Source organism: Saccostrea cucullata, unplaced genomic scaffold, assembly GCF_032062105.1.
Source record: "Saccostrea cucullata isolate Sc308-1 unplaced genomic scaffold, CSIRO_AGI_Scuc_v1 ctg365, whole genome shotgun sequence".
Lineage (NCBI taxonomy): Eukaryota > Metazoa > Mollusca > Bivalvia > Ostreida > Ostreidae > Saccostrea > Saccostrea cuccullata.
Genome location: NW_026936150.1, coordinates 662,119 through 688,260, shown reverse-complemented (window position 1 = coordinate 688,260; position 26,142 = coordinate 662,119). Strand labels below are relative to the sequence as shown.

General features: G+C 34.0%; 1 long non-coding RNA gene across 3 annotated transcripts; it reads right to left on the bottom strand.

The window, feature by feature from the left end:
• Positions 1-1,963: 1,963 nt before the first annotated feature.
• LOC134244919 (uncharacterized) lies at positions 1,964-26,142 on the bottom strand. 3 transcript variants are annotated; one of them, XR_009987327.1, is made up of 5 exons: positions 26,003-26,142; positions 20,863-20,989; positions 20,494-20,626; positions 20,058-20,138; positions 18,661-18,811 (listed from the first exon to the last, which is right to left on the bottom strand). It is a non-coding gene; the product is annotated as an uncharacterized LOC134244919 (long non-coding RNA). The 3 variants fall into 3 exon arrangements; XR_009987326.1 differs by lacking the exons at positions 18,661-18,811; positions 26,003-26,142 and adding an exon at positions 1,964-2,264 and having other exon boundaries at positions 20,863-21,230; XR_009987325.1 differs by lacking the exon at positions 26,003-26,142 and having other exon boundaries at positions 20,863-21,230.

Here is a 26,142-nt window from a genome sequence, read left to right as displayed (position 1 = left end):
TTTTTTTTTCAGTTTTCGGAAAATCACTGTGAATGAGTGACGTCATAATCAAATCCCTTGACTCGCTGCCAAAATCGCAGTAGCAGCGTTATGAATGGTAGTAGCAGCAGCGTATATAGTATAATGTAAACACAGTGTAAACACACCCCCGTATTTAGGGGGATTATATGTACTGAATTGACCCGGCTATCCCCCAGGGGCTGCACTCTATTGACCCACCTATCCCCTCCAGGGGCTGCACTCAGTTGACCCACCTATCCCCCCCCAGGGGCTGCACTCAGTTGACCCACCTATCCCCCACAGCCCAAAAAGTGCACTCAGTTGACCCACCCATCTAGGCTCCTTATACTACTTCCAGTGAAAGAATACTACAAACACCCCACTTCTTGCCATTATGCACACGTCAGTGCAAAAAAAAAAAAAAAAGAAAAAGAAAAGAAAAGAAAAGAAATTGAAAACTAGTAGACTTATTGTTCACAGAACAATAAGAGGTCTTTCCACCTTCTTTAAATTTTAAATTTGTTTTATATCTGACTCCTTAAAATTAAATTCCATGAAAAAGAAACCAAAATTGTCTTAAAGCATAGAAAAAATGAAATTTAAAAAAAACGGAATGACCTTGCCCTTTAGAAAATATTCAAGGTCAAAGGTCAAGGGTCAAAATGCAATTTACTGCATGCTTCTACAACTTATAGTTTTCTAGTTATAAGGTTTAATAGTAAGTACAAAGAAGTTAAAGGGCAATAACTCATATAAAGGGTCATCAGATCAGATTTTGCACCTATACAGTGAAGTTAGGCCTAAAGACCCTTAAGACATCAGTGAACGTTTGGTGTGTCTACAGTCTACAGTTTTGAAGGAGTAGCAATAACAAGGTTTTTCGCACAAGGGGCAATAACTTTTAAAAGGGTTAATGTTAGGGGACAAGAATAAAATCTTTGAAACAGTTTTAAGAGTATATATTATTGATGCATAGACATTAAGTATATGTTGAGAGACAAAAGAGATATAAAAATTGTTAAATTTTTCATTTTTGGAATGACCTTGACCTTTGACCTTTACATACATTTTAAGGTCAAAGCTGAATGAATCATATGCAGTTGGTCTCATGTCTTTATGACTTGTCATTTTGAAAATTTTTCATTATTTGTAAAATTCAAAAATTTCAGGGGAAATAATTCATAGAAGGGGTCTACGAATCCTTTCGCAATGAATAGATCCGAAGGTCCTCTCAAGTAGTCACAGACATTGGTAAAGGTTTCAAACCTCTGCAGTTTATGGTTTCGGAGGAGTAGCGATAACAAGCATTTCTTGCGTAAGGGGCAATAACTTTTAAAAGAGTTAATGTTAGGGGACAAGAATGAAATCTTTCAAATAGTTTTAAGAGGACATATTAATGTTGCAAAGACTTTAAGTATATGTTGAAAAACAAAAGAGATATAAAAGGACCTAAATTTCTCATTTTTGGAATGACCTTGACCTTTGACCTTTGCATAAATTTTAAGGACAAAGGTCAGTGAATCTTATGCAGTTGGTCCCATGTCTCTACGACTTCTCGTTTTAAAAATTTTTCATTATTTGTAAAATTCAAAAACTTTCAGGGGCAATGACTCATAGTAGGGGTCTACGAATCCTTTCGCAATGAATAGATCCAAAGATCCTTTCAAGTAGTCGCAGACATTAATAAAGGTTTGGAATCTCTGCGGTTTACGGTTTCGGAGGAGTAGCGATAACAAGCATTTCTTGCAAAAGGGGCAATAACTCCTTTAAGAGTCAAAGTTCATATACGCAGGGTCAACTGCGAAAATCATTTACAAAGTACATTCTTATGGTCTATAAATCTTTTCGATAAATCTTGAAACTCAAAAACACGTTTGGCGGAAAAATAATAATAATAAACAGAACAATTTCAATAGGTCTTTCCACAGAAAGGTGGAAAGACCTAATTAATATAATCTTTCTCTCCCCTTTTCATCCCGTGGGGATCCGGGTTAGAATAGGTCCTCAGTACCCCCTTGCTTGTCGTAAAAGGCGACTAAATGGGGCGGTCCTTCGGATGAGACCGTATAAACCGAGGCCCCGTGTCACAGCAGGTGTGGCACGATAAAGATCCCTCCCTGCTCAAAGGCCGTAAGTGCCGAGCATAGGCCTAAATTTGCAGCCCTTCACCGGCAATGGTGACGTCTTCATATCAGTGAAATATTCTGGAGAGGGACGTTAAACAGTATACAATCAATCAATCAATCTCCCCCTTTTCTGTATACCTTAATTGATCGAAGGATGTTTGACTTTTTTCGCCGCATCTAAATAAAAAGAGGAAAGAGCGCCGTTTTTCCTACTCATTTTGTTATGTTCAAGATATACAGAGGATTATAAACTAACTGCAAAAACACAGGCACCTGACGTTACTTATTTTCCTTTTGATAAAAAAAATATACCCCTATCTAATGATAAACCATCTGACGTTACTTATTTTTCTTTTAATAAAAAAAATATATCCCTACCTAATATAATAAACCGGTTTATTATTAGGTAGGGGTATATTTATTTTTTTATTAAAAGAAAATAAGTAACGTCAGGTGCCTGTGCTCAAAAAGTAGTACTTCGCCATTGCACGTACTCGGTTTATTTCAAAATGAGAAATTTTCAGTTTCATGGTGTTTTGTGTAATGATTTAAGAAACGACCTAAAGTGTTTGCCGAGTCTCATGCTCAATGGAAAAGGTGAAGATAACGAACAGTGATCTATCACTGAAAACTACAAACAATATAAATCTGTGAACAGGGAATAAAACACGGATCCCTGGAAATTCAAATTCCAGAAGTAGGATCAGTTGCCTAGAAGTAGTAAACATCCCTCAAAATAGGATCCTTTAGGTTCTGAAACAAGGCAAATGACATTTTACACTTACTTTACCCTAGTCACCAAACGAGCTCAGAAAATCTTTACCCTAGTCAAAAATTTACTTTACCCTAATCATGCTGAAATTTTGTACCCGCAATCTGGCTTTAATTAGCTCATTTCATGCCAACTTTTCGCAAACGCTGTGCTCTTCTGAATAAAATATTTCAATTTAAACAACAAAATTTATAATGTAAGTCTGTATAACGCTGAAACTCAGTGCAGATTAATCGAAGCGTATTTGCCTATCGCCATCTTGGACTAACCACTCAGCATCAATATGTTGGCCCAATGTAATGCCAACAATATTCATTTTGTTGGCCCAACGTTGCATACCAATGTTGGTTCAATGTTTAAGTGCAAAGTGGGCTCATGTTGGGCCAACGTATTGTCTTTACGTTGGCCCAACATAAGACGCCGATTACATGGATGTTGGCCCAACCTTGGATACATGTTGGGCCTACGTACTAAACTACAAATATTGGACTTATGTTGGCCCAGTATGTCTTTTACATTGGCCCAATGTGTCTTTTACGTTGGCTTAGAGTTTCTTTTACATTGGCCCAGCGTTCCTCTAGCTTACATCGGCCCATTGTTTCTCTGATGTTGGCCCGGTGTTATTTTCACATTTGCTCAGCGTCTTTTTACGTTGGCCCAGAGTTTGTTTTACGTTGACCCAGTGTTCTCAACCAATGACTCATATTTTTAATTTCCAGTAAGTGGGAGAAATAACAAGAATAAGATAATTTGATACGGTTTACTAATTTAATCATTTACATGAATTAAAAACACTAAATCAAAAATTAAAATTAAAAACTAAATTAAAGTCAAAGGGTAATAATGATAATTCACCAAATACCAAAAAATTCAAAGTCATTTCAAGCCATTCATCGGTTGGACTCCTCCTATTCTGCTGTCGTTTTTTGTTTCCTTTCCTCTCCTTCCTTCCTCCATCCATATCACAAGAGTATCGTAACCATGCAGTCCTTTTCAGCATCTTCGATATCTTTGTCTTTTGCATCTTTGCAACATCCATTCTTTCTCACAGTTACTGTCAAAATAAGATACTGTGATTTTATTTGTTATGTGAAAAAAAAATTGTTATTTTATAACTTAAAACTGCATACTACAGAGATCTATTTTGTAAGGTAATTTTATGTCACTAGAGTGATCTGCCCTTAGAAGTAAGATAGAAAAATATTGTTTCGGTATTTACAGGTAATTACACAATTTATGTTGGATTAAAATATTCTAAACATTATATTACACAAACTTATAGATAAACTAATGTACAAATTAAAATACAAATGTGTTTTTGGTTTACTTTACTAGCAATCATTTTGATGACAAGATATTTGTGAAACATAATGTCAAAAGTATAAAAAATTGTAATCTTAGTTCAATAAATTAAATGTGACTTTGGTGCATTACCCTTGACACATGTCTGATCTTTGACAATTAGACATATTTTTCATGTTTAACGAAATTTGTAAGTTGTCGATCCACACATATACAAACAAACAAACCAAGATCAGTATATCTTGGGTCGGAGTATAAAATAATATTTTAAAGATACGTAAAAAAAATACTCACTCAGCAACACATCTTTCAATGAGAAAGAGGAAAACGTTCTCTTAATTATCATCCCTCCCTAGCCAGTTCATTTTCTTTGCAACACTGATGTCTATCATGGAACTCATAATTCTCCGTACACTTTGTTTCGTATTGTCACCTCTAATCGTTCTTAGTTTTCTTACCTAAAAAGTACCATGTGATTTTAATGCTTAATGATATTGAATAAATAATTCAACTATTTTTATTCGTACTGTTTATAATGGGTCGGTTTAATGTCATATGATTATTTACAAAAATATTTACAAAATTGAAAATGTATCAGACACAGAAATAAGAATTTATAAATGTATTTGGGAATCACACATTCTTGGACTTTTCCGGTTAGTATCGGAAAGACCCGAGATCGCTGCACAATTTTTTAGGAATTTTTTGTCTGAGACCTTATTGAAAGTACAGAATACTGGTCTAAGGGAACTAATATTATAGTATTTATAGCACCATAATTCAAAGCTTGTAGACAAGGAAATATATTTACATGACAATGATATCACTTATAAAGATTATACATATATGCACTTGTCTCTATCAACAAGGATCGCCCCCTCCCCACGTTCCCCCATGCATGTGCAACCAGAAGTCTCTGTCGAGACTGTAGCTCTACTGGTTTGTATTTATCAAAAACCATTGCACTATTTTATGTTTCTTTGTGTAGTCTACTTGTGTGCCAACTTATTTTTAAATCAAACTAAAACTGTAGAAGGAGTAGCGTTTTAAAGGAATTTCACAGAAAATTCTATTTTTAGTAGCCATGGTAACACCGTTCATCGAAATCAAAAACCGATGCTCTATTCTATGTATCTTAGTTTAGTCTACTTGTGTGCCAAGTTATATTGAAATCAGACCAAAACTGTAGAAGGAGTAGCGTTTTAAAGGAATTTCACAGAAAATTCTATTTTTAGTAACGTTGGCAACACCATTCATCGAAATCAAATACTGATGCACTATTCTATGTATCTTAGTGTAGTCTACTTGTGTGCCAAGTTATAATGAAATAAGACCAAAACTGTAGAAGGAGTAGCGTTTTAAAGGAATTTCACAGAGTATTCTATTTTTAGTAACCATGGCAACACCGTTTACTGAAATCAAAAACCGATGCACTATTCTATGTATCTTAGTGTAGTCTACTTGTGTGCCAAGTTATATCTAAATCAGATCAACACTGTAGAAGGAGTAGCATTTTGAAAGTATTTCAAAGAAATTTCTATTTTAGGAAACCACGGCAACACTGTTCATCGAAATTAAAAAGCGATAAACAGAATTAGGTACAATGTACATGTATCTTAGTGTAGTCTACTTGTGTGTCAAGTTCTATTGAAATCAGACCAAAACTGTAGAAGGAGTAGCGTTTTAAAGGAATTTCACAGAAAATTCTATTTTTAGTAACCATGGCAACACTGTCCATCGAAATTAAAAACCGATGCACTATTCTATGTATCTTAGTGTAGTCTACTTGTGTGCCAAGTAATATTGAAATCAGACCAAAACTGTAGAAGGAGTAGCGTTTTAAAGGAATTTCACAGAAAATTCTATTTTTAGTAACCATGGCAACACCGTTTACTGAAATCAAAAACCGATGCACTATTCTATGTATCTTAGTGTAGTCTACTTGTGTACCAAGTTATACTGAAATCAGATCAACACTGTAGAAGGAGTAGCGTTTTAAAGGAATTTCACAGAAAATTCTATTTTTAGTAACCATGGCAACACTGTTCATCGAAATTAAAAACCGATGCACTTTTCTATGTATCTTAGTGTAGTCTACTTGTGTACCAAGTTATATTGAAATCAGATCAACACTGTAGAAGGAGTAGCGTTTTTAAGGAATTTCACAGAAAATTCTATTTTTAGTAACCATGGCAACACCGTTCATCGAAATTAAAAACCGATGCACTATTCTATGTATCTTAGTGTAGTCTACTTGTGTGCCAAGTAATACTGAAATCAGACTAAAATTGTAAGAGGAGTAGCATTTTGAAAAATTGTTTACAGACAGACGGACAGACAGACAGACAGACAGACAGACAGACAGACGGACGGACGCCGGACGCATTACTATCGCATAAGCTCTTCTGGTCTCTGACCAGTAGAGCTAAAAATGGAGCGTTGCGCGTTATAACACTGTTTAATGAGTTCATTATTACATATTACAGTGTGTATATTTTACTCATTTCTATTTTAAAGGACAAGGGTTTAGATTTATCCCACATACAAAAATTTAAACCAAAAATCACATATAATATGAAAGGAATATGCATACATGTACAGATCGAATTTGCTACATTGTAGATCAAAATCTGTTCCACTATGTTACTATCATTGATAGAAAATTTCCTTTTAAAATACTCATGCACAAAAAAAAAATCAGAAATACTCACAATGACACATTTTGCTTTAACCGCGTCTATCCTCAAACAAAATTCAGTCCTTTGTTTTTGTTCTCTACATCTTGCGCGCGAGGAAAGCTGACCTCTATTTAACTCAAAAACTTAATTTATTGCCCTCCTGGGAGTGACATCTTTCAAAGAGCAGAATAGCACGTACAGCTGCAATGCTACATTTGCTTTACACATAATGTGTCTTCTACAATGTTCTCGACCGACATCCAAGAATTTCTTTTAAAATTCTTAAATTGATACGTTTGTATGCAGTATTACTTTTTGGCTTTTACAAGGGAAACAGTATTTTTTTTTATAATTTGCAACAATATAAATTCATGCATATAGCCAAGATATACATGCATATGTATTTTCCCCCCAATATGATATATAATACGTTAATGATATCCAATGAAACCCATGAAGATTTATTTAATATCAAAATTACACAACATTATGATATATGTGTATGCATGATACAGGGAGGGAAAGAGAAAATCGTTGGGTATAGTATTTAACACTTGCTTGATATAAATGTTGGGCCAACGTTGGACCAGCTGTGTTAGCCTTATACCTTGGCATAAAAATATAGAGATATGTACCTGATTGACTAGTGTCTGTTAAGGAAATGCAATTTTTTTACCGTTAGTACCACAACATTTAATCAATAAATTAATAAACACATATTTACATGATTTATGCAGTACACATTTGACACAGTGGGCCAAAGTTGGTCCAACTAAAAATGTATAGGTAAAGCACTCAAAGATAAAGCCAGATAACAAAATTAATGTTATAAACTTATTATAGGATACATTTAATGTATATTTGTATACTGATTCATAACTCATAAATGATAAACCTTTTAGTAAAATTATCCTCCCAGCTGTTGCAGTATACTGAGTATCTTCAAATGACAAAAATTTGCATTGGGCCAATAATGGTCCAACTACACGAGACCAACCATTTTATGCTAAGTTTGAAACATTGTGCCAACGCTGGCCCAGTCGTTGTACACCTGCATATGTTCATTATGTTCAGTATTCAATATTGGGCCAGCGTAAGTCCAACGATGCAAAACCAATGTTTAAGATAGTAATTTCTGTGAAAATTACATACATTGGGCCAATGTTGGCTCAACAATGTAAAACCAATGTATGTTATTGCGACAACTTATGTGAGATTAAGATACATAGGGCCAACATTGGCCCGACAATGAATAACTGACATATGCTGATATTGCCACCAAGAGCATAATGTCTAACATTGGCCCAATGTTGGCCCAATCATGTTATACCAACACCAACCTTGAACCAACAGACCGTTACTCTACCAACGTTGGGCCAATATATGAATGCTGACTGGGTAGGGTAACGCACTTTACCCTAGTCCGTTTCTACACAGTGATAAAGAGCAGAGATAAATTAAGGAAAATTTGTCAACATTTTAGAATGAAAGAATAAAACAAATATGCAAAATTTCTAATTCATAGGAAAATTAGATAAGTTCTGGTGAAATTATAAACATGCACATGTTTATCGACCTGGAGCAGCATCACTACGTCGTTTTAACGTCATGTCAGCCGGAGATGTTTTCACATTTGAAACGATCGGGAAGCGTTTGCTTTTTTCTTCGTTATCATATATAGTATTACAAAACTCAAACTTTATCTTTTCTTAGACGATTTTAAAAAAATATGTGCTGTTGCTTCATCAGTGTTAACTTTTTATTGTCATATATGCAGGATGACTTTGCATCATGCAGTGCCGATTTACGCAACGCGGGTCAACGCTATTTATCCTGTTAGGTCAAAATTGATAGTCGTCCGGAGCTTTTTATTTTACTGTGGTTGAATCATTGGTCAGAAAAAATATAAACCAATGAAATAACAATCTTTTAACATATTTTGCAGTATTGTTGTTATTGTTTGATCAGGTTGGTCAGTCTGGAAAAGAGTTTTAGATACCGCTACACATAATTTTAAGTCTCTCGCTGCTCCGCCTTGACGTCAAATTCCATTTTTTCGTCGTTATCAGAATTCTTCATTGCGCCTAATTTTGTTAATGTTCTCCGTATTTCTGATCAGAATTCTAACAAACTTATACAGCATGCAGATAAAATAAAATTGAAAAATTTAAAAGATAAATTAAATTATGATCGCCTTTATTATGGGTCCACCGTGGGTTTGAACGTTGTTGTTACATACTTTCAAGATCTGATTTCATGACTGCTCCGGGTACTCCTACCATTGACATATTTATCGACCATCAAAGGTAAAAAATTTAAAATTTGTAAAATATTTTTTGCTTTTACGAATTCTTGGTGTTTGTCAAACGTATATGCGTATTTTCACCGAAAGACGTTCATTAAAAAGAAATATGTACACAATGTCTCAATAATTTCCGAACAACCCTCGTATACCTCTGCCGTTTTTTATCAAGATGCTCTTTACATATTCTGATAGTTAATATGTTGACAGGTAATGTTTACAATTGTTTGAAAAGTTTTATGGTAAAAGAAAGTATGTTTTCGGTCGTTGACAAAGGATTTTAAAAGAAATTAATACTTTTGCTATCCGATAACTAAATCTTCTGTCGATAGTATATAACATGCTTAAACTTTATTATTAATTCTAAAGAAATCAGTTAAGGATGCGTTTCATGTAAACTTGAGTTGGTCACAGCTCTATAAAGTAGCTGTACTTCTGAATTTACCTTACAACAAAGTAATGATATCATTATAACTTAAATTCATCTGTTGCAAAGCAAAATTCATAAGTAAACATCTATCCAACGTATCTTGCCTGAATATACGAGGGTTGATCCAAAAGTTCGTGGAATTTCTTTCTAAAATTTTATCGTGATTTGATGAAATTAAGCAACAGGCATATTCATAAAATAAAGTTATAATGCAACAATATTGGAAAATTTCGCCACTTTTCAATTATCAATAAGGTCACACGAGCTTTCTGAAAATGGATAGTTGGGAAACCCGGGGGAGACTTCAACGTAGCGTCAAGTTAGATATGTCACGTCACGTTATAGAAGCATCTCGCCCAAATGTCCAATTATAATACGTAATTCTACAAAATGCTGCCCTTTTCTCCATTTTTTTTCTCTCAAGAAAATCCTGGGCATCCTCTTGCACCAACCATGCCAACTTATCTTCATTTTTTACTCATATTTAAAAAAAAGCTACCCATCTTTCCATATGATGTTCCAACTTCAGTAACAATGTCAAGAACAGTGCCACAGCCAACAACGTCCATTAACGCTTTTAATTTGTCTAGGGGGATCCGCACGTAAACAGAGACTCTAAAAAGCGACCACATACTTTATCAATGTCCATGGAAATTCTATTTTTCTTAAACTTCTTATGCCACTGGAAAACCAGTAACTAAATGCATTTTCCCCAAGCCTATGTCAATGATACACGCGTTTAAGATAGAGTGCTACCGAGATTTTCACAAAACGTGTGACTTGACTGAAATTTTACATTATCTTACAACTTAGAGATGAACAATAAACCATCAAATTATAAACTAAATATCCAGTAAAACTCTCACACACAGGTTTATAAAAGATCAAACAATCATAATAATGTCATAGTTTTCGTTTTTATACCTATTCTATTTTTCTTAAACTTCTTATGCCACTGGAAAACTAGTAACTAAATGCATTTTCCCCAAGCCTATGTCAATGATACACGCGTTTAAGATAGAGTGCTACCGGGATTTTCACAAAACGTGTGACTTGACTGAAATTTTACATTATCTTACAACTTAGAGATGAACAATAAACCATCAATTTATAAACTAAATATCCAGTAAAACTCTCACACACAGGTTTATAAAAGATCAAACAATCATAATAATGACATAGTTTTCGTTTTTATACCACACAGGGCGGTTTAATTCTTATTTCACGAATTAAGATTATAAATGATAATAAACGCGTTAATGTCTCCCCCGCCTTTCCTAACAACCGTTTCTATGGCAACTGCCATAAAGTTACTATCAAAGATACTTAAAATGTTTTTTAATTTAAAATATTCATCAAGTGTCTATATTTTTATTTGTAATTTTCAACCAATTCCACTGAAAAATAAATAAGATATGAAGAAATTCCACGAACTTTTGGATCAACCCTCGTATGTATAGGTTACATCATAGAAGCCGAGTAGTATTGATTATATCGTTTTCGTGGGGCGTGGAAATCGAGGGCGCGGAGCGCCCGAGATTTCCAAGCCCCACGAAAACGATATAACCAATAGTACGAGGCATCTATGATGTAAGCAACTTGTCGCATGTCTGATGACGTAAAGAAATACGCACGCTAACTCTCGATTCCCGCCTACATTTTGGAGCCATTTAATTCAATTGAAATAGTAATTTGGCCATAAAATCTTTGTTTAATACAAAGAACAGTTCAATGGTAATTTATGAATTGTCATAATACCAGCGCTTAAGGGTAAATTATCCATAATTCCAGCTCTTGAAAAAAGGGGGGTAGACGATTTTTTTCATTGAAGTCATAGTTTCAAGCATCACCATATTTTGAAATAGTCTTGGATATGATTAAATGTTCTTTATATCGTTTCTTATGTCTTAGGCAAATAAATAAAATATAAATATATCAATAGAATATAATGTTTCATTTGGAAATCGCTTTGAAATTGGTGGAAAATAAGCATTTTTATCGTTTTTTGTCAATAAACATATGTTCCCCCCCCCCCCGTGTCAAACAAAAAGCTTTGGTATGAATTTGTGAAATAACATTCCATATTACCTGTAAAAAGGAATTTTTGTGACACGGGGGGGAAAGATGTTTTAAAAATATTTTCCGTTTTCCGTTGATTTCTTTAGTGAAAAACACGAGTTTTACCAAAATTTTAAAGTTATCTCTCTTTGTTTTCTTAAATAAGTAATGTTTTATGAAAATCCATATAATTATCTTTAAAATCTATTAAAAATTCATCGAATATGTTAACTTTTGAAAATTGACTTAGAGGTAGGCGGGAGAACAATACAATCGTTCGCAGTTCTTTCATTGAGAGTGTCAAAATTCAATAAAAAAATATTCAGCGTGCCATGAACTTAAGATTCAATAAATTATTCATTTCAAGCTAGCTTTCCAACATGTCGGACGTTTTTAGTAAATTTGACTTTGACTTTTTAATTGAGTTTGAAGATTTTGACGATTTATCTTTAGCCAGACACTCGAGAAATACGAAATCACAGAAACAAATATCAAGGAGTTTAACTATATAAAGTTTGGGAATTTTTACCGTAACTTTCAAAATGGATTAATCTTTTGAACGACTGGGAACTTTCAACTGAGTTAAATACGTGTATTTTGATTTAGTTAAAGGCTAGGAAATAGCTATAACATGTTCATTTTTCTGTAGTTAAGAACTTATGAATAAAATCAGTTTTTGTCTCATGACCTGATTTCTGCCTCCTTCAGTGATATATGAAGGGGCGTGGAAAGTATTATATCGCATATGTGATATGGGATATATCACCGCAGAAAGATCAAAGAAAATCACATCAGATATGCGACAAGTAAATGTTGAACATCAACGTTAGCATCTCATTATAACTAAAGTTATAAATAAATATGGCTGACTAAAGACCAAGATAACAAATTCAACAACCATGTAACCAAGTCTTGAATATTTTATTTGTGAGAATATATATTTTTTAAATTGGTTGTTTAACGAAATGCATTGTTTGATTTAGATATGTTATAAAACATACTTGATGGGCAAAAAAAATATTGCATTTCATATATTTCATATTTCGCATACACATGTGACTTAAAATCTTATTATTTGCTGAAAAAAATAAAAATTGACAAGACAAAACAATTATCGATGTAAAATATTACGCAAGCATTACAAACAAGGACCGCCAGAAATTAAGGGATGGGATTAGGGATCTGGGCGGGTAAAACATCCTTACCACAGTAATACCTACCTTGACTTATTCATGAATTGATCATATAGATTGACCGTTCCGTAGTCAAATGAAGTATCTAAAAAAGCTTAATGATTGTTGTGAAAAAGGCCACCCAATGTACACCATGTACCACTAGTGAAAGGTTATATATATGTTAAGAAGCTCAATATTACGACCATAGAATTTAGGTAATACTTGCATCAAACGATCGATGTTATTGAAATCCCAGTAACATAAACTTACGTGTGCCTCGGCTTATTTACCATAAATAAAGTTGTTTCTTTACTTAAAACTGCAGATTCTGAATTGAATTGAATTTTGTCTGCTATAACTTAAAACAATTAAATCAAATTACCCAACGATAAAACATATTTTCAATTTCATAACTCTTCACAAATTTACCTTCTTATGTCAACGACAGGGAAGATTTGGCTCCGTCGATTTATGAACATTCCCGTCTTTAATCAATTGATTCATGGTGTAAGAATACAGTCAAAATGAAAGAAAAAGTGAGCTAGCTCACATACCCCACGCTCCCCAAAACTTAATGGTGAAACACATAATGAAAGGCACAGAGCTTTTTAAATACATAGTATAGATCAATAAGGGCAATAATTGCAAAAAAATCTTCACATTAAAATGTCTTACATATGAGGACATTTAAATGTGGAATGAAGTTTCTAGATAAACAATGGAATCAAATTTTCTTGGCATTATACAAATCCAAACATTAATTTGAAGTGGTTGGGGGAGGGGAGAAATTTTCTTGAATAATAGGCAAAACTCTTTGGGATAAAAGAAACTATATACAACAGTTTAAGAGGAGTGGTTCTGACAAACTGTTCATTTCTATATTCAAAATATGGCCAAAAAGTCTAAGTTGGAAAGTGTGGAAATTCCCGGAAAAATAAAGGAATCGGAATTTCCTGGTAATATGCACATCTACACATTGTGTCCTAAATATCTGCAAAGTTTGAAGAAATTCTGTGCAGTGGTTTATGAGGAGTTGCGCTGACAAACTGTTCATCTCTATATTCAAAGTATGGCCAAATGCTTAAGTTAAAAAGTGCGGAAATTCCTGGAAAAATTATGGAATCGGAATTTCCTGGTAATATGCACATCTACACATTGTGTTCTTAATACCTGCAAAGTTTGACGAAATTCTGTGCAGCGGTTTATGAGGAGTTGAGCTGACAAACTGTTCATCCCTATATTCAAGGTATGGCCAAATGCCTAAGTTAAAAAGTGTGGAAATTCCCGGAAAAAATAATGGAATCGGAATTTCCTGGTAATATGCACATCTACACATTGTGTCCTAAATACCTGCAAAGTTTGACGAAATTCTGTGCAACGGTTTATGAGGAGTTGCGCTGACAAACTGTTCATCCCTATATTCAAGGTATGGCCAAATGCCTAAGTTAAAAAGTGAGGAAATTCCCGGAAAAAATAATGGAATCGGAATTTCCTGGTAATATGCACATCTACACATTGTGTCCTAAATACCTGCAAAGTTTGACAAAATTCTGTCCAGCGGTTTATGAGGAGTTGCGCTGACAAACTGTTCATCTCTATATTCAAGGTATGGCCAAATGCCTAAGTTAAAAAGTGCGGAAATTCCCAGAAAAAATAATGGAATCGGAATTTCCTGGTAATATGCACATCTACACATTGTGTCCTAAATACCTGCAAAGTTTGACGAAATTCTGTGCAGCGGTTTATGAGGAGTTGCGCTGACAAAAAAAGAGGACTGACTGACGGACTGACTGACTGACTGACTGACTGACGGACGGGTCAAAAACATTATACCTCCCGCAACTAGTTGCGTGGGGTATAATTAAAAAAAATGGTTATATAAAGGAATATTCAATTGGCTAAATGATGACTGAGACTATTGTAAATAAAAGTCTTGTGATATCAGCTTATTTGCAAGTGTTTTGTTGAAGGAAAAATGACACAAACAAGAAATGGATGCCTGGATTTCTGGAGCTTATTTAGCTGTACATTGGCAACTTCCTTTGATGTTCAAATTCCACCTGTTTGCGACTATTCTTATTAATCTTTACATTTTATATTATTGTGAAATAATAAATATTTCATTTAAAATCTATGAGGTTTTACTCATTTATTTTACTTTAATAGACATGATATAATTTTTTATTTTTAATTTTTATTTATTTCATTTTTTCAGCAAATGCAATTTATCATTGAGTCAAATGCTGACTGACGTTTTTCATACCAATTTTTAGTCTATATTTTTTACACCGAATTGATGACGGATACGGATTTTCCATTATTTCCCGATCATGAGAAGAAGCACACGGAGGATGGGATGCTTACTCCTCCATGGCATCTGATCCCACTTCTGATGTTTTGAGGCCCGAGTTCGCTCTGGTCCTATTTTGAATTGTTTTATGGACTTTTGATCTTTAATACTGTTTGTTATCTCCATTTGTTTCATTTTAAAACATTTGAAAAAGACCTGTTAAATCCCCTTAATCTTAAAGATTAGTTGCACTTAAAGCTTGCTCGAATATTATACCGGGAGATGAAAACACCATTTGCACTCATACTTGATAAGGGATACATATATTTATGTTAGGCTCGTTAACGATATATAACTAAAGTAATTATGTTTGTCAACAATGAAACTTAGTTGATGACAAAATTGTGCCATACTCTTTATTTTCCTAATCTTCAAATTTACTGTCTTCTAACATTTTTATTTTGAAAATTATCTCCAAATTCATTATCTCAATTTGCAATCCTTGAGTGTAGTTTCTTTTTTTTCCTTGTGAATAATTAATACAGACGTCTGACCTTTAGTCAGTTACGTACGACTGGTTGCCTCCACACTCTCACCAAATAGGTTTTCCGATTAACAAGTGAAAGTGAAAGGTAATTAGTAACCCTCGTGGAATCTATCAAGTAATAAGTTCAACCACTTATGTCGAGCATCTGTGTTTATTTTTGACCTTAGAGCTCTCTCCCTTCCCTTCTCTCTCTCTCTCTATCTCTCTCTCTCTCGGAATTAGAGGGAAAGAGGAACTCACCTTTAATCATAGATTTCCTTTAATACAATCATTTCCAATGATGTTTCGTCTCCACCTTTAACACTGGCGACTACCAGTACATGCAAGAGTTTGATGCAATATACAGGTATTAAATGATTAACTTGTACTTATAATTATATAGAGTTTTGTCCCAACATATTTTTACAATTTTTCCTACTGAAGTATAAATAGTAACAAAGTATTCTTAGATTCTACTCGGACAGCAAAGTCGTTGCCAATTTATTTCAATGCTACAGAAACAAAAGATGTCTGTAAAACATTTATGCTTCCTCCCCCAAATAATTGGAATTCTTCTAAGTCCAAGGGGCATAACTGTCAAAAATGACTTTCTCTTGATCGTACTCAATATAAAACTTGACCTAGATATTCTTGTTATAAATCTGTATACCAAATTTCAATTCAATATGTGCTACCTCTGCGAAGAGAATGAACGGAAACTGATGGTGGACCTACGGACAGACTGACGATAGAGAGCAACAAAGCAATTTGCCATCTCTTCTTTGAAGGGTGGCATAAAAAAAGATGCAGTATGCTTGTGTCCCTCCAATGAAAATGTCTGATGCCTTTGTTTTACTTGTCATGGGATTTTTGGTAGTTGAGAGTGCCCCCGACTGAAAATGTATGGCTGTGCCCCCAAATTGAAATAGCCTCCTACTGTAAGGCCTGCTAGTGACTGCATCCTCATACCCCCACCCAACCCTCCATACCCAACCCTCCAACCCCTAAAAACGCTGTCGTATTTTGTATACTTTTAAAGGGTTTTGATAAATTTTCTTTGGAATGTTTTCACTTGTAATTTAAATGCATAAATGTTTTCATTCAACTTTTTTTTATTTTATTGCCTTCTCCAATTCCATTCCAATACATGCACACGCATACATTTACACAGTACATTGTTTATAAATTTATTTAGTTACTAGTAATTGATTGATCAAATAATTAACAAAATATTAAATTTAATTACGTAAACAAATAATGCTAAATTGTTTTCCTGGTACCAACGCTTCTTAAAATCACCAATTATATGAATTAAGGTAGAGATTGATAGCTTGTCAACAAAAAAACTACCCATTGAATTTTTCTGAATTTTTTATATGTTTGTGTCGAGTCCTTGTTCTAAATCATATCAAAAATTCAAGGCAGGTCATCCGGCTAGTTTTAGAGAAATTTGACAATTTTAATATAGCCTTCATCAACCACCGAAGAGCTGAAAAAGCAGGGTAAAGTAATATAAGAATATGATATGAAAAGGGCTGTAAATCTTTTATTGCTGTATCAATTATCATTTGTCTTATATGAATTCAAACATCTGTCTGTATGGATTAATATTTGACATCAATCTTAAATTTATCAAGCATTGTAAGCAAAAAACAAAATTACATTTACCAAGATGCATGGTCAAATTAGGTTAAAATATTGCCTATTCATTGTGCGAAGACTCACACTTCTGCTTCCACTGTGAAAAAAATTACCCATCAAATTTCTTTTTTTATTGCATATTATAGTTAGCCTATAAGTGTCTTAAATTTTAGAAAAAAAATCATACTACATCATGGGGTTTAAATTCAACCTGGAACAAGTTTATTATCTTACACCCTACCCTACCCCCTTCCTTTAGAAGGATGCAATTTTGAAGAATATGGTGACTAAGAGAGATTATCAAGAATTTATCAAAATATTTCACAGAAAATGAGTAAATTCTTTGTAATATTCTTCTAAATTACATTTTGTATCACAAAAACAATTTATACATGTACACCTAGACACATGTTGCCCTGGTTTACCTTTTTGCACTGATATTAAAAAAGATAAGAAGTTTTCCTTATATCGTTCAAATTGACTTTGATAGGTAGAATTAATCAAAATATTTCAAAGAAAACGAGTAAAATTCCAAGCAATATTCTTCTAAATTACATTCTATATCACAGAAAACAATTTATACATGTACACCTGGACACATGTTGCCCTGCTTGACCTTTTTGCACTTATATTAAAAAAGATAAGAACTTTCTTTGATATCATTCAAATTGACTTTGTAGATTTATTATACATTTGATTCTTGGATGAATTATCAATGACAATATGTTTTGACCAATTCTGTGCATAAGTAAACTGGTTTTATTATCTTCCTTTGACAACAATAGAATGATTAATTTCACTTTTCTTTTAACAATTCCTTTTTTATTCCAAATACATGTACAACATAAATAGAACACCCAGTGATTATGAAGTTTTGAACACAGAATCAATCCACGGCATGTTATCCTTGTTTTAAAAATATTCAGATAAAAATGTGTTATGTATTACACTGTTAAATGAAGACTGCCTGGTCATCAGTTGTCAGATATTAATACACTAAAGCATGGTAAAAAAATGCTAAATACACGGTAAAAAGTGCGGGAAAATTGGGTGATTTGGTTATCATTACATACATACAAAAATAGTGTAATAATTTAAAAAAAAAACATACAATGTATTAGAGGTAATGATTTGTAACTTTAAAGTATAGATTTTGCAAACAGATTCTTGAAAGTTAGAGGAATCCCACCATAAACTGTATGTGATACTGTACAATTTTTAAACTCATGATGTACGGTAATAGGATAAACTTGCTATTTTGCTTTTTGTCTTATTGGCTAACAAAGATCAATGTAAAAATGTATGCATTTTTTATTGCCATCGCATGCAGCCAGTTGCGTCATGTTCAATGATCCTGACAATTCCGTTGTTTTTAGGTCAATACAACAAAGGTGTTCTTTCACTAGGATCTGCAGCAAGCAAAATTCACTCTGTATATTCAGATTTCTAAGCACGTCCTATGGTGTGATATGCCTGTTCCTCTTTACCGTCTCCTTCTGGTTGTTCTTTTTCTGAAAAGAACAAAATATCTTAATACAATAAGAATGAAAATACAGGTTTTACTTCTTTCTTACACTACAAACATAGTATGACTACCGGTATGTCTATATGAATATAAGACACTTTTGAGATACCTTTTTTTATTATATAATGTCATGAATCAGGGGTTCAAATTTTTTTTTGTCATGGTCAAGTCCAGGACTTACAGAGTAAATTTTAGGCAAGTCCGAGGAAGAAATTTCAGAGTCCATATTTACCTATACATTATTAAATTTATGTTACTTATAACTAATTTTCATTTGTTGCATTGAATGAATAAAGACTATATGTATTTAATATGTTTTATTTTTCCTCCATAAACTGTCATAAAGTCATACATGAGTATTTCAACACAATACCAGACTGATAGATTATTGGTACATTACAATAACTTTTACAAATACTCACTACTGAATAAACCATCTGTTACAATAAATAGAAATTAGAATGTGCTGTAAGTCACAGCTAAAACCGAAATTTAACAAACTCATTGTCGTTTGTCATATAGGAGGAAACATGAGGAATTGCGTAAAAGCAAGAGTCTAACCGCAACGGAAAATAAAAAGACGAATTGTATTTTCAAAATGTTCGTAATGTTTTAAGGTACATGTATTTTAACGCCCACAAACCCTTATTTTTACTTAATACATTTGAGAATTTGCTTTATTTTTTGCTTTACGGTCATTTTTTTAACTTAAAAAAAAAAGATAAACAAGAAATATAGCCAAGTCCCAGGACTTTGGCGAATTCTAAATGCCGAGTCCGGATGCGGACTTTGTTAGTCCGGGACGTCGGACTTGAGGAATTTTGAACCCCTGATGAATTTTTTTAATTAAATGCATATAAAGTCAGCCTCATTAATCTGGGCACTTTTGCTCCCAAGGAAATTATTTGGATTAATGAATTGTCTTAATTAAACAAACTGGTATATAAGGATAAAGATCAAATATTTTAGTTTCTAAATGTAGGCCACACTCTAAGGCCAAGACCATGGGGTTAAAGAAAAAGAAATAAACGTGAAATACAAAGACTCAGCACAAACTGTTCAAGAGTTAATACCAAAGGATCAAGCTTTTGTGGAAATAAAAAAATACATGTACCTGTCAGTGACATACCAATGCATATACAACTAGCAACCTAACTATTTTATGTGGAATTAAAATACTTTTCTTTTTACATCTTATTCCATTTTTTTAATTCAGCTTTGTCCCTAATTACCTTATTGATATAAATCCAATATTCTTTTGTAACACCGCAGATGACACTTGATTAGCCAAGGATCCTATATTTCCATGGGATCTGTAACATGATGAAAATAAAATAAAGTAAATAGCTTGATCTATTTAAAAAAAAATGTAGAATTTATTAACAATTTTGATTTATTTTGCAAATTTAGCTATGATAATGTGAAGAGGTCAATATTGTTAAAAAACCATGTCAATTACAAGTTTTTTAACAATACTGACTTCTTCATATTATCATACCAATTCTTTGGTGCTTTAGTTGAAACAATTTCTTTCAAGTTAGAAAACATCTTTACATTTTACAATTTTTTTTGGTTATTCAGTTTTGAATTCAATTTACAACATGACTTTTTATATGTTTATACACAAATATTTGACCATACATGTATTTAAGTCAATAGAACACCTACATGTACAATGTAAGTAGTGATGCAGGAATCCCCGATTAGATTCTCAGTCCAGCCATACATGTTCCTCGTTTCCTGACACACAAGTATGCCACTTTATGTTCAGTTTGCTGTAGCAGATCTGGCTTGAACTTTCCTGAAATATTAATATGATCTTTGAGAAATTATTGACTTAAGAAAATGCTTCTATATGTATACAATAATACTGTATGTACATTATGGTGTTTAAATTAAAAATACAAGGACTAAAAATCATAAATTTAAATTTTTAATACATGTATTATAAAACATCTCCTTTTTACCACCCCCTTAAAAAAAATTCTGGATTTTCCCTGATTGTGCAAGTGTAAATTGAAAGAAAAAAATACAAACCAATGGCTATTTTGGAGTTAATGTAAAAAGCACCCTTGACATTTCTCTTTCCAGGTGACACTTGATTTGGTCACATTATTTCAGCAGAGAAAGCTGAATACACTGTCTAGTTCATAGCTTGCTTCACCTGTAGTATTAAATATTTCTTTTATAATCTATGAATATGATATCTGTTTATAATCAGGGCCCTTTTGAGCATAAAACAAATACATACATAAATTTATTACAGGTGCATAAATATTACATAAGGCCAAAAAATAGTCTTGTTTCCTGCTACCCAACTGACCCTATTTTTTTGTCACTTGATCCTAAAGTTGTTTCTTTTTTTCAATGCAACTTTTTACAATTTGCTTGTTATCTCAAAAAGACAAAAGATTTGCAAGTAAAGGTCCACTGTCTATCATTTATAAAAGGGGTTAAAATAATTAAAAAGCATCTGCCATCCAAAGCAGAGAAAGTTTATACATTTCTGCATTTGAACAATTTAAGCAAAATATGTCTTTCCATTTTTTAATCTGAGTAACTAAACACCACCTCATGTGTTAGGCACAGATAGGTATTTTTACTAATCTGGCCTTTATCATGTTCTGACACCAGAAATGTCCGGTTTTATTCTTCTATTCTAGAAGTTACAGTCTGGTCATGAAATGTTTTATTTTTTAGCTAAATAAAACTACTTTAGGAAGGAAAAAAAATCTATGAAGGTTATTGGTAATTGAAGCTAAATATACTGGTTGTACCGGGTGCGTCGATTTACCCAAATGGACCCAAATGGAACCCAAATGGAAACTCAAATGGACCCAAATGGAAATCAAATGGACCCAAATGGAAATCAAATGGACCCAAATGGAATATAAAATATATATATTATATCGTATTCTCAAGTTTTTACTTATTTAAAATATAGAAAATAATAAAATTAAAACAAAAAGAGAATATTTTAATATCATTATTTTCTTGATTTGTATTTTTAAAAATGCGATTTAATTCTATTTGTAATAACTATTGAACACACTTGAATACAAAACTGAAGTATTAGATATTTTTTTATGGCTGTAGGAACGGATAGGGGGGGGATGCCATGCCAACCCACAAGCCACAACCCCAGCCCCTACCCCCAAATAGTTTTGCCGATATATAGAATACTATCAAAACTTCATGCTTCAAAATACAACATTAGAGATAAATAATTTTTTTAAAATCCATTTGTAACTGTAAGTTCATTATTTTCATCATTTTAAATAATTATTAAAATACGATAATACGTATTTAATATTCCATTTGATTTCCATTTGGGTCCATTTGTGTTTCCATTTGGGTCCATTTGTTTCCATTTGGGTTCCATTTGGGTCCATATGGGTAAATCGACGCGCCGGTTGTACCAGACCTGTGCGTAAACAAACAAGCACCATAGTCATGATCGATATACTACATGTACTACGTCGTAAATATTTAAAAGCTCAAGTTTTGTAGGGCCATAGGAGCGTTGCCATTGCGCGAGTCCTTTGGAACCAAATCTGACAACTTTTGAACTACCGTCCTCATGGATTTGATATAACATGTATCCCAATCCGCGACATGATGTGTCCACTGCAAGTCGAAATTCCAGGTCGTAACGAGGAAAACTGAGAACAGGCGAATTCTTCAGGAGCTTCTTGAGTTCATTAAATGCTGATGTTTGTTCAGAAGTCCAGTTAAACTTGGCATTTTTCTTCATTAACTTGAGTATAGGTTGTGCAATGGCGCTATAATTTGGTATGAATTTTCTAAACCAATTAAATAGTCCCATGATTCGCCGTAACTCTTTAATGTTAGTTGGAGGGGGATAGTTCATAATCAATTCAACTTTGTTGGTAGGTGGTTGAATTCCATCTTTAGATATCGCATGTCCGAGAAAAACACACTTGCGTTGCGCAAAATGACATTTCGATGGTTGAAGTTTAAGTCCTGCAGAATGAAGACGACCAAAAACTTCCTGAAGATCTGCAAGGTGTTGCTCAAAAGTTTCGGAACAAATAAGAACATCGTCCAAATAACACAATACCGACTTGAATGTAAGACCACGTAGGACCTTGTCCATTAACAACTGGAAGCTATTTGGTGAGGTTTTTAGTCCCATGGGAAGTCGTAGAAATTTAAATGTGCCATAACAAGTATTGAAAGCTGTGTATTTTGATGAATCTTCAGAGATAGGCATCTGGAAAAATCCTTTGCTCATATCTATGGAAGAGATCAAGTTCGGCACTTTGTCTGTAAATGATTCTGTAAGTTCTTGTAAGTCAGGGATATTGTATCGGAACTCTTGCGTCACAGAATTCAGGTAGCGAAAATCACAACAAAACCTGTAGTATGACAAACACTGATCTTTAGTTAAGTTGTTTAACTTCCCCTTTGGTTTGTTTTGTTTGGATACTAACACAATAGGACTTGTGATAGGGACATTTTCACTTTCTTGAACAGGTGCAATAATATTCTGTCTCAAGAGATCATCAAGCTGGTGACGCAACACTTGTTTCTTCTCTGGTGGTAATCGGTATGGTCGGTGATGTTTTGGTTGCGCATCGGGCTTAAGATGAATCTGATGTTCTACAACACGTGTACGACCTATGTCAGGGTTTTCCTTTGTAACAAACAAGGATTTGTTTTTAATTAAACACTCTGTTAATGACTTTTTGTCGCTGACACTCAATTCATCGTCAAAGTTAAAATTCAGCAAAAATTGTTCATTGGAATGAGTATTCGCTGTTGGAGCTGACTTGGAGTCAGATAAAGTTACGTTTGCACACTCGACGGGGGTTTTGTCCAAGTCTATCGTTTGAATATGGAACGAATTGTCAAGTGGTTTGAAATGAGCCAGAATTGATCCTTTATTTACAAACACAGGTTCATCACCAGGGTTCAATATCTTAAGGGGGACTGAGCCGTTTGTTGAAATAGTAACAACTGATTTCACTAGAAGTAACCCTTTTCTCAAAAACAAATTATGTACAGAACAAACACCTGGTAAACCTATCATTTTGGTTTTGCTAACTTTGCCACTGATGAACATTTCTGACTTGGGTGGCACTGAAAAACTTGATCTACATCTAACTTTTGTACATTTGCACTGACCTCTAAAAGTTACAAATTTGTCAAAATCTAACACAATCTTTTTAGAAATCAAATAACAAGTACCAAGTATTAAAGGATGAGATGCACAATCTAAAATATATACAAAAATTGAATGTACTTTAGACGAACAAGATGTCTGCACTGAGATACTGGCTGTCCCAAAGACGCAAACAGACTGATCATTGGCCAATTTGACAGTCTGCTCACTGCACGATCGAAAATTCGATTTGCTGTTAACTGGTAATTTATCAAAGAGAGACTTGGAAATGATATTGATACTACTACCAGTATCTAACAGTGCAGTAACTTGCATACCTTGGATCTTGACTGGCATGTACATAAATTCTCCAGCACTATTTTCATCACATTCACTTTCACTATTTACACTTTCACAAAACACATTTTCACAATCTGAAATGTTGGCACTATCACTTTCACCGCCACAGGCTGTGGGTGCCTTTTGCAGACCGGGCGCGGTTAGTTTCCCGAAACGGTGACCTTTTTACAGGCCGCAGCACTGTGTCCGTTTTGCTTACAGATCTGGCACAATACGGATGGTTCGCGGGGTCCCTTTCCGTTCCAATTGCACTCAGCTTGTCGATGGTTTGGGCCATTGCAATTGTAACACACGTATCGGGTATTCCTAGTTGGGTGGGCTGGTGCTGGTCTTGGGCGATGGGCAGCTTTCCTCTCTGGGTCCCTGGCCTCTAGGCGGTCCATTCGTTCAACGAGCTGCGACAAAAGCTTTTCCATGTTGGTAGAGGTTGCGGAGGGTTCCTTGGGTGTAACGGCAGCGACCGAAACTGGAGCCGTAGACTGGCGATATCCATAAGCCTCTCCGAGTTTGGCCTGCTGGAATGCGGCTTGAAGGTTCTTCGGATTGGCAGCTCGGACAAAGAATGCCAGTTGTTGTGGGAGTCCATTGATGAATTTTGCAGTAAGGTCCCTCTCTGGTTTCTCCAGTCTGGACCCTTTTTCCAGGACTTGGCTGTGGAAGCCTTCTATGGGGGCCCCAGGCTGGAGGGTCAAAGCGTCAAATATGGCGGATTCAGCAATGATTGCTGGGTCGTATAGAGATCTGCTGAGGTATTGCGCATTGAAAGCCTCCTTGACCACTGTCCAGGAAAGTTTATCGCTCGCCTCCAGTGTAGTAAACCACACAAGTGCTGGTCCCTTCAGGTGTAAATGGAACGCAGCTATCACTCTGCTATTGTCCTTCAAATTCTGCAAAGTGCAGAACGATTCAAATTCCTCCAGAAACTTCTGGGCATTTTCGCTTGTGTAGCCATGAAATTTAGTAAGTTCAATTTTAGCAGAAATCGCTACGGGTGAGGTCACTGGTTGACTAACTGGTGGCATTTCGAGAATGGTTTGATTTGGGGAATTAAATCCAAAACATTCAGAACTGTTATAATCCATGACGTAATAATAAAAAGTCCAAAGAAAAAAAAAATTTAGATTCTCCACCATGTAATAAATTGTCAAATTGATAAGTCAGGTATAAAGTTTTAGAATTTATTGTAAGTCCAAAAATATGAATTTCACAAACATAATTTTAGAACAAATTTTGTAGATAGAACAAACTGAATTTTACAAAGGTAATTCCTAAATTGACTCACATACAAACTCACTCACATCTAATCTTTGACAACTCCGCCCACTTTCGTACTGACCAACCAATTAAATTGCAAGAACAGGGGAATTCGTATGACATTAATTTACAACACTGAAATTAGGTAGAGCTAAGCATAACAAATTCAAAGAACACGATCCTAAGATCTAACCATAAAGTTGATAACAAGTATGAGTAAATGACATTGATATATCGTGAGACAGGAAAGAGATGTCAAGAATTAGATATTGGTAACATGTGCAAATTGCATTCACTAAACATCAAATGAAAACAATTAACTTTCAACTACAGATGTCAAACAAGACCGAAAAGTAATAATCAATTATATAAAAATACATTCATAATTAATAATTTGTCATTTAGAAACCCTTATAACCCATAATCATAACAATTCACCTTATGTATCTGACACGGACACAGCATACAAAAATCTGTTCCGCAAAAATTTTACTTCTTCCGTCATACCAATTAACATCGGTAGGGTCATGGTCTTTTAAATGTCTATACAGAAAACAACATCAGGCACAGATCGATAC